The sequence below is a fragment of the Schistocerca cancellata genome, chromosome 12, assembly GCF_023864275.1.
Source record: "Schistocerca cancellata isolate TAMUIC-IGC-003103 chromosome 12, iqSchCanc2.1, whole genome shotgun sequence".
Classification (NCBI taxonomy): Eukaryota; Metazoa; Arthropoda; class Insecta; order Orthoptera; family Acrididae; genus Schistocerca; species Schistocerca cancellata.
In genome coordinates this window covers 130,599,933-130,609,461 of record NC_064637.1, presented here as the reverse complement: position 1 = coordinate 130,609,461, position 9,529 = coordinate 130,599,933, and the positions used below count along the sequence as shown (strand labels likewise).

The 9,529-nt window shown below is 36.9% G+C and overlaps 1 long non-coding RNA gene across 1 annotated transcript in view; it reads right to left on the bottom strand.

Annotated features, from left to right (window-relative positions):
- Window positions 1-368: 368 nt before the first annotated feature.
- LOC126109747 (uncharacterized) overlaps window positions 369-9,529 on the bottom strand; it is a 29,640-nt gene continuing 20,479 nt past the window's right edge. The window contains exon 3 of the long non-coding RNA XR_007523722.1: window positions 369-798. This is a non-coding gene — a long non-coding RNA (uncharacterized LOC126109747). The remainder of the gene's footprint in view (window positions 799-9,529) is intronic.

The window sequence follows — 9,529 nt, the reverse complement described above, 5'->3', positions numbered from 1 at the left end:
ATCATGTGCACTGTGTTCTGGAACAGACAGAGCATTGTACTTGTTGAGTTCCTTCCCAGAGGTGAAACCATCAATGCAATACTGAGAAAACTTCAGCACACAATTCAAAACAAATGGTGTGGAATGTTTGGCCACGGCTCTGTGTTGCTTCATGACAATGCGTGTCTCCGTTCTGCTGGTGTCACTTGAAACCTTATTCAATAATAAAGGGGGAGCAGTCCAATCACCCACCATATAGCCCCAATATTGCACTTTCTGACCACCTGTTCTTGACCTTGAGGCATGATGTTGGAGGAAGGCACTTTGACATCGATGACAACGCAAAAAATGACGGTGCTTCGCTGTGAGTGGCTGTCTTCACTGGCAGTGTCGTTCTATGAAGAGGGCATAGAAAATTTGGCTTCCCGCTGTGACAAATGTCTGAACAACAGTGGAAGCTATGTAGAAAAATAGTTTAAGAAATGTCCTTTCTTGCAAAAATAAATTTTGTTTTGATAAAAAGGTTTTTATGAGTTTTTCCCCAAAATGGTACTTACTTTCGGGACATGCCTTGTATTGAGATATGCCCGTTGTTCATTATAATCATCCAGTTACAGTAAGAGTGCCAAAATAAAGCCACATACAAAACCTCAAGAATCTGGCAAAATATGCTTTTAATACAGATTAGATTTACATGCAGTTAGTAACAGGTAGCATCAAAATGAGGTAGTGTGTGAAGTACTTCATAAACTTCAAGAGAAGTTGGATGGGTCATATATACTGGCTTGAAAAGCATCTGACCAAATCAGAATCCAAAACCTGAAAGAGAAAATATATATATATAATCTAAAGATGAAAAAGTGACGTTGACGCATAAAAACATTCAAAATTTCTACATGACACAAACATAGTTAATGGAGAAAAATTAATTTGTGAAATTGCATGTTCACAGAAACAAATAGGTTAACAGCAGGTACATAGTTACTTAAGGCAATGAATATAAACACAATTACAAACAATGGCGCACGATGGAATAAACACGATGTTATGACAGTTGATTGTAGACGTTCCAATGAATGTACAAAAATTTGCACAAAAGTGAAAAATGTGACAAGCATTCAGTTGAAGAAAATAATAACCCGTGAGGCAACAAAGTGATTAATTAGTAAGCAGGATAAGCTCTCTGATGAAGGATAGCAATGTTTGAGATATAGTACTGTATTTTACAGACTATAAGGCACTACAGACTATAAGACACATCTTAACTTTTAAGAATTTTTTTTACAAAATAACATTTTTACATGTCCGTCTGTTTTTATAGTTACAGTTTTAGCACCTTTCGTGGTGACAGTTCTGTTACTTGTCACATGAAATGTCAGAGGAGTTTCATCCACATTAGCTATTTGACTTAGTTCTACAATGATTTTCTTTCGATGTTGAATAACAAAGCAATGGAAAAATAATATTTTCTCTTCATACTCCTGTGGCGTTTTGAATTGAATTGAACTGAATAGAATTTTATTTGATCCTGTAAGAGTACATTGTGTACAGTAAATGTACATGTAATATAGGACATGTCAAAATAGTAACATTCATTATCACTTATTTTTCTACCCCTTTAACTTACATTTTTACATCACTGATAATGAATAACAATATATACAAATTTAATGGCATAAGTATTCTGCAACACTGTAAAACTCTTTTTCAATGAGATAGTCTTTAAGTTTCTTTGGAAAGTCATTGTCAAGCAGGTTTTTATCTGGGTTATTTTGATGCCAAGTCCATAAACCTGTGGCAACAACTATCTCCACCCTTCACGTCTGTTAAGTTCCACTGCAGCGCTAGCTTACGAGCGTGTATTTGAATCATTTTTGCATTAATTCCAATGACATTTTGATGGTATCCTTGAATCCATTTCAACACATCATCTTCTAGTTTTGGCCATCTTTCACTCAGTCTTCTATTTGCACATTCAGTCTTCCCCATTTCTTTCAGTTCTTCTCCACAAGCCCACCAACCACCAATGGTTTTTTTCTGTACGCAGAGGACCGAAATGCTGCTCTGTTTCCACATTCTTCTGCATGTGCTATTACTTTCAGTTTATAGCCTGCATCACATGAGTTCCTCCTATTTCATTCCATTACGAAACTTGCTACTAACAGAGGTATTGTACTGTTACTGATAACAGAAATCATTTTCAGTTCACCTGCTACTATAGGTTATCTGTCTTGAGCTAACTGCAATGGAAGTTTAAATTTATACATAATGCACTCCTTTCCTTCTTGCTAGCAGTGGTTGGTGTCAACAGGCTTCATTTCACATCTGCACTTGGCAGTTTGTGGCATTCTGCAGTATTTCCCCTGCTGCATTATTTACAATTGACTTTCTTAATTATTTTTCCTTCTGCACTGCCACAGTGTTTATGCATATTCGATGCACAGCCTATAATAACAGGTGTTAACAGCTGCTGCAGAACATCATAGGCCAGATAGTGTTCTGGGCTTGTGATGGAAGGACGACAGCAATACAGTGTCACCGAGCTTGTGAATTTAATAGGTAAGAGTTAGGTTTCCCACAGCATCTGATATGGGGCCATTTTTAAGACTGGCAGGAATTTTAAATCAAACACTGGACACTTTATATTAATTCAGAGTATAACAACAAAAATAATTAATTATTGATAATGTAACTGCACAGATAAAAAAATCTACTCATGAAGCAGTGGCAGGGGAACACACACAGAAAAGTATTTAACTTCCACAAGCTTTCAGAGCCCCATCACTTTTTCTTATTTACCCTTCATCAGTCTTTGTTGTCATCTGTCTTGTTCAAACTATCATTCGTTTTCTATCTTTGTGCTATTTTCCTTCACCCCTCTTCCTTCATCTTCAACTTTTCTGCCAGAAGAAGGAGCCACTGGCTCTGAAAGCTTGTGAAAGTTAAATCTTTTTCTGGGTGTGTTCCCTTGCCGCTGCTTAGTGAGTAGATTTTTTTTATCTGCTCATTTACATTAATTTAGAGTATAAGACACAGCTGAATTCTGAAGGCAATTTTTCAAAGAAAAAAGTGTGTGTCATAGTCTGAAAAAAAGGAAAAGTGACTGCAGTGTTGAACCAGGTCAGAGATGCAGGTGATACCAAAGAAAGATTGTAAATCCAGAGCTAAGGTATCAAGGAAATGTGATACCAGTTCACTGGAGTAGAACAACACTATAATCACTGAAACGATTGAATAAAATTTAATAGCTAATTGAACAAGCACAATATCCAATATAAACAGCTTTTACTCGCGTACAAGAATGGCGTATAAACACCACAGCAATAGCACAATAAAAGATAAAATGTATGAGCATTTCAATGACGAGCACCATAATCATAACAGTAAAAGTACGTAATACGTAGCAGAATATATAAGCATAATATCGAGGAATGAGTCGAGCACATTTCATTTGTTGTGTGCAACTTTTAAACACTGTAGTTAATTTCAGTTATATTTTTCAATGCTGTTTCATTTTCATTAAAACTACTTACACCATTATAAAACTGATAAATCTGTATGGAAAAAAGTTGCAGAAATGTAGTTCTGCCAGGTGCGCAGGATTACTTTGATATGAGCATGGAATCAAATCTCTTGCAGTGAACTCAGCTTGATCATTCGTATGAGTTTCTTAGATAGTAGCCAGGTCGTATCATCTTGTACTGTTTGGATAAATAATGGCATTTAGCACTGCATGTGCCACTGAAAGCAGCCACTGTGGTCTGTAATAGAAACAAGATCACAAACAATGGTCTGGCTGTGTGTCTAAGCTTATTCATTCAAAAGTTAGTTTGCACCCATAGTATATTACTGCTCAGCCACCCTGGGTAATGATAAATGTGAAAATGATAAACCATACACTGACAATGTCGGAAGAACTTGTTACAAAATAACTGCAAGAAGAAAAGGCCACAAGATACAATTTTGTCACTGTAGTTTGGTGGGAAAATTTGCAGCCCAACATGCTGGTCAGTTTGTTGTTATGAAATATACTTAGGTTTCAGAAAAAAATTTAGTAAAAATTATCTGATGCAATGAAGCAGTCCACAGTGACAAGTGAAGACAGTTGTTTCCCCAAAAGCAGTGATTCCATTTATATGCAAAGTGTTCATCATTAGCTTGACATTACTAAAACACAGTGGAAAAATATATAAGGTTTTCCATCAATTAGAAGTATCTGCATCCTGTCAGGCTTCAGAATCAATTACGAGATGTATCTCATTGAACAATGTTGATATTTTGCTTTTCCCTGCATCGACAAAATAATTGTACAGACAATGGTCTGAACTACAGTAACATGAAACCCTAATCAAGTATTTTGTGCTACAGAATATAAAAATGTATTTTAATTACAGTAAAAAACGAAATGAGTGTGTGGCATTGTTGACCGGAAGGCCCCATCCGAGGAAGTTCAGCCGCCGCGTGCAAGTCTCATTTCAGTCTACACCATATAGGGTGACTTGCATGCCGGTTATGAGGATAACATAACACCCATTCCACAAGCGGAGAAAATCTCCAACCTGGCCGGGAATCAAACACGGGCCCACTGCATGGAAGGCAAGCATGTTACCACTGAGCTAAGCAGGCGGACTTTAATTACAGTATTATTTGTTTAGTGTATAAGTTTGTAGTGTTTTTCCATAAGCTTGATAAACACCACAAATACACTTAACAGAGACTTTAACAATCAATAATATACAGGGTGCGTCAAAAAAATGTATACACGCTTTGAACTGTCATAGACAATTTATTTCCCGTTCTACAAGATTAAATATCTGTGAGAAAGTAATGTTTTGTTTCTTCAACAGGTGGCAGCAGTGGCAAGGAAGTATCTGCAACATGGCGGACGTGCGTTTGAGCTTTGAAGCGTGGAAGCAGATAATTAACTGGTACCGGAAGTTTGAGAATGTAGCTGCGGTTCGAAGACAGTGGAGAAGTGAGTAAGGTACAGAACCACCTTCAAGGTTAACAATTTCACGTCTACGAGACAAATTCAAAACTCATGGAACAGTGTGTGATATGCATAAAGGTCGATCAGGGCGACCTCATGCAGCTACAAGTGATGATTCCACAACTGCGGTCTTGGAACTGTTTCAGCGTTCACCTCAAAAATCTTCAAGGCAAGCAGCACGTGAGAGTAATGTAAGTGCTAGTAGTGTGCTACGCATTCTGAAGAAAGGCAAGTTTCGTGTGTACATTCCAAGGCTGGTGCAGCAGCCAAGGGATGACGATCCAGATGGAAGGTTAGAATTTTGTGAATGGGTTCAGGAGATGGTGAGACGTGAACCGGGATTTATGGGTAGCATAATTTGGTCGGATGAAGCCCAATTCAAACTCAATGGAACTGTCAATAGACACAATTGTGTGTACTGGGCTGAAGATAATCCTCACATTACAGTTGAAAAGGCTGTGAAATTGCCTGGTGTAAATGTGTGGTGTGGTTTGTCTGTAAGGGGGCTCATTGGGCCTTTCCACTTTGAAGGTACTGTTGCTGGAGAAATGTACCTAACAATGTTTGCTGACTCCATATTCCCTGCCATTCGTGCATTATACGGTAATTGAGTTTTATTTCCAACAAGATGGCGCCTGCCACACTATCATAGGGACATATGAACATACCTGGGTCACAATGTGCCAGGCCAGTAGATAGGACGCAGGGGACCAATCGAGTTTCCAGACCTCACGCCGCTGGATTTCTTCTTATGGGGCACAGTAAAAGATGAGGTGTACAAATGTAAACCATGTAACCTGGACACACTTTGGAATGAGATTCAGGCGGTGTGTGCAGAAATCTCATTGGATACTTTGGTACGATGTACGGAATCAGTGGTGACTCGTAGTCAGAAATGTATTGATGCTGAAGGCCACCAGTTTGAACATTAATCACATTTGCAAAGTACATTTATTTTTCCAATTGGACTTTAAGCTTTCCGTTTCCAGAAATTTAACATTTTAGAATGGGAAATAAATTTTCTATGACGCTTCAAAGTGTGTATACATTTTTTTGACGCACCCTGTATTCTCCTTCACTATTTACAACAGTCTGCCAATGCCACAGTAACTTTTCAATTTTGTGACTGCAGCGACCACACAGTTTTGAGACGAAGAACTCATTGAGCCTTTTTCAGAACACATTTTAATCCAGAAAGAAACTGCCTTGAAGGTTATTCGATAGAGAGCAGAAAAGATGAAAATCTGAGGGTGCAAGAACAAGTGAATAAAGTGGACATGGAATGACTTCCCGACCTAAGACTTGTACAATGTTTTTTGGCAGTCTAGCAGAATGCAGACAGATGCCATTTATGGAATAGCATTACTTAATGCTGTCTTCCTGGTCATTGTTTTGGACTGCATCCGCAAGGCATCTCAGTTGTTGACAAGAAATGTCAGCAATTATGGTTACGCCACAGGGAAGCAATTTGTAGTACACGACACCATCGCTGTTTCCCCAGATGCATAACATCATATTTTGTGCAGGTGGGCAGATCTTTGTACAGGTAGTTGCTGCTTTGTTTGGGCTCAACCACTTATTTCTTTTCCTTGTGTTAGCATAAAGACAATATTTCTCATCACCAGTAATAGTACAGGGTAGGATTGGTCAGTGTTGTTTGTGAGCCAGTTCATGACGAGCAAGGAGAGATGCACACCCACTGATTTTTGTGATTTTGGTTTAGAGCATGTAGTAGCCATACACTCAATTTTTTGAACCTTCCCCATTGCATGCAAGTGCCGTGCAATGGTGGAATGATCACAGTTCATCACATTTGCCAGTTCTCCACTGCACTGAAGTGGATCATTGAGGATTAATGCATTCAATGACCTTCACCAAACCCTGAAGGACTTACAGAATGTGGAGGGTCACTAAAATCAAAACAATCCTCCATAAAGTGAGAAAACCATTTTCTTGCTGTGCTCTGTCCAGTGGCATTATCCCCATACATGGTGCAAATGTTTCTGGCTGCCACCACTACTGTCACTCCTATATTGAACTCAGATAGAAGAATATGTTGGAGATTTTCCGATTTCTCCACTTGGCACTCAATTTCCCAGCGTCCTTAGCTCCATTCACTATGTCCAAATGATGACAAAATGACAATATGTAAACACTAACAGCAACAGTGAACTGCAAATAAAAAATAACAATCAATAAATAAACCCATAGCTAATGGAATATGTAACGTCTCCTGGCAAAACACTTATTAAAAAAAAAAAAGATGAGAATAATTGAACTGGATGATTGTAATTGCATGGACAATGATTGTGTGAACTTTACGTGATAAAGAGAAACCATTATGTGTCATGTTTTATACTTGTATAGAACAGTGTACCGATTTTTCTTTTTATTTCATTTTTTTAAGGATAATATCAGTGTCGGCGAGTACTGAAACCGCCACAGATGATACTTATTAAATATTAAACAAAGATGAGAATATGTCAAACCGAGTATAAATAATAGTGACCGAGCATTAATTTCTCTGTTGACTTTTGGAGATACGTGTGTTGGAAGATCCTGTGATGCTATATTGTATGCTTGTGTAGCATTCTTTTGTCAAGATTGAGAGAAGGACGCCATTAGGAATTGATTTGTAAAGGTGTGTAAGAATTTAATCTGTCTAAATGTTTTGAACAGAGTTACTTACTGAAAACTTGCATTATGATTTGTAATAAGCTTGCCTAGTATTTTATCCCATTCTTTTAAGACATTTTCAGCTATCAACCAATAAATAAACCCATAGCTAATGGAATATGTAACGTCTCCTGGCAAAACACTTATTAAAAAAAAAAAAAAAAAAAAAAAAAAAAAAAAAAAAAAAAAAAAAAAAAAAGATAAGAATAATTGAACTGGATGATTGTAATTGCATGGACAATGATTGTGTGAACTTTACGTGATAAAGAGAAACCATTATGTGTCATGTTTTATACTTGTATAGAACAGTGTACCGATTTTTCTTTTTATTTTATTTTTTTAAGGATAATATCAGTGTCGGCGAGTACTGAAACCGCCACAGATGATACTTATTAAATATTAAACAAAGATGAGAATATGTCAAACCGAGTATAAATAATAGTGACCGAGCATTAATTTCTCTGTTGACTTTTGGAGATACGTGTGTTGGAAGATCCTGTGATGCTATATTGTATGCTTGTGTAGCATTCTTTTGTCAAGATTGAGAGAAGGACGCCATTAGGAATTGATTTGTAAAGGTGTGTAAGAATTTAATCTGTCTAAATGTTTTGAACAGAGTTACTTACTGAAAACTTGCATTATGATTTGTAATAAGCTTGCCTAGTATTTTATCCCATTCTTTTAAGACATTTTCAGCTATCAACCAATAAATAAACCCATAGCTAATGGAATATGTAACGTCTCCTGGCAAAACACTTATTAAAAAAAAAAAAAAAAAAAAAGATAAGAATAATTGAACTGGATGATTGTAATTGCATGGACAATGATTGTGTGAACTTTATGTGATAAAGAGAAACCATTATGTGTCATGTTTTATACTTGTATAGAACAGTGTACCGATTTTTCTTTTTTTATTTTATTTTTTAAGGATAATTTCAGTGTCGGCGAGTACTGAAACCGCCACAGATGATACTTATTAAATATCAAACAAAGATGAGAATATGTCAAACCGAGTATAAATAATAGTGACCGAGCATTAATTTCTCTGTTGACTTTTGGAGATACGTGTGTTGGAAGATCCTGTGATGCTATATTGTATGCTTGTATAGTATTCTTTTGTCAAGATTGAGAGAAGGACGCCATTAGGAATTGATTTGTAAAGGTGTGTAAGAATTTAATCTGTCTAAATGTTTTGAACAGAGTTACTTACTGAAAACTTGCATTATGATTTGTAATAAGCTTGCCTAGTATTTTATCCCATTCTTTAAAGACATTTTCAGCTATTTAAATATTATCCGTGGTGCAGAGCTGCGCTACAAACGAACGAACCGCTGCCGCGTCGCATTCAAACTGCATTAAATGAAACCAGTCATACCGCCAAGAAGCGGACAGGTAACAGTGAACTTAAATTATTTCTTTCAGCTTTCGGGATTGCAGGGCAGAGCAGCAGATTTTATGGTGTGTTTTACAGGTGGACACGGGCTGCGGATGATGTTATGTTTTATTAACATAACATCATCTGCAGCCCGTGTCCACCTGTAAAACACATCACAAAAAGCAAAAAGATAATTTACCTTCATGACATAAAAGAAATCTTGCTGTGTGTAGTTGTGGTCTGGCAAACATTATAGTAAAAACATTTTAGTATAGTAATAGCCTCATGTTCTCGTGTTAGTCGTGGTACTTACTGGTGTTTTACTGTTAACAAAAATCCACTGCAAAATTTTAATGTTGGACAAACGTTGCTTACTGTAACATCAGTATTGATAATGAAATAATTTTCAGTAACCTTTTCAATAACTGTACAGTAAGAAAGATATGTTGAACTTTATAGCGAGTTACAGTACTGAAACAGTGTTCCCTTTATAGTAAGCCAGTTCCAGA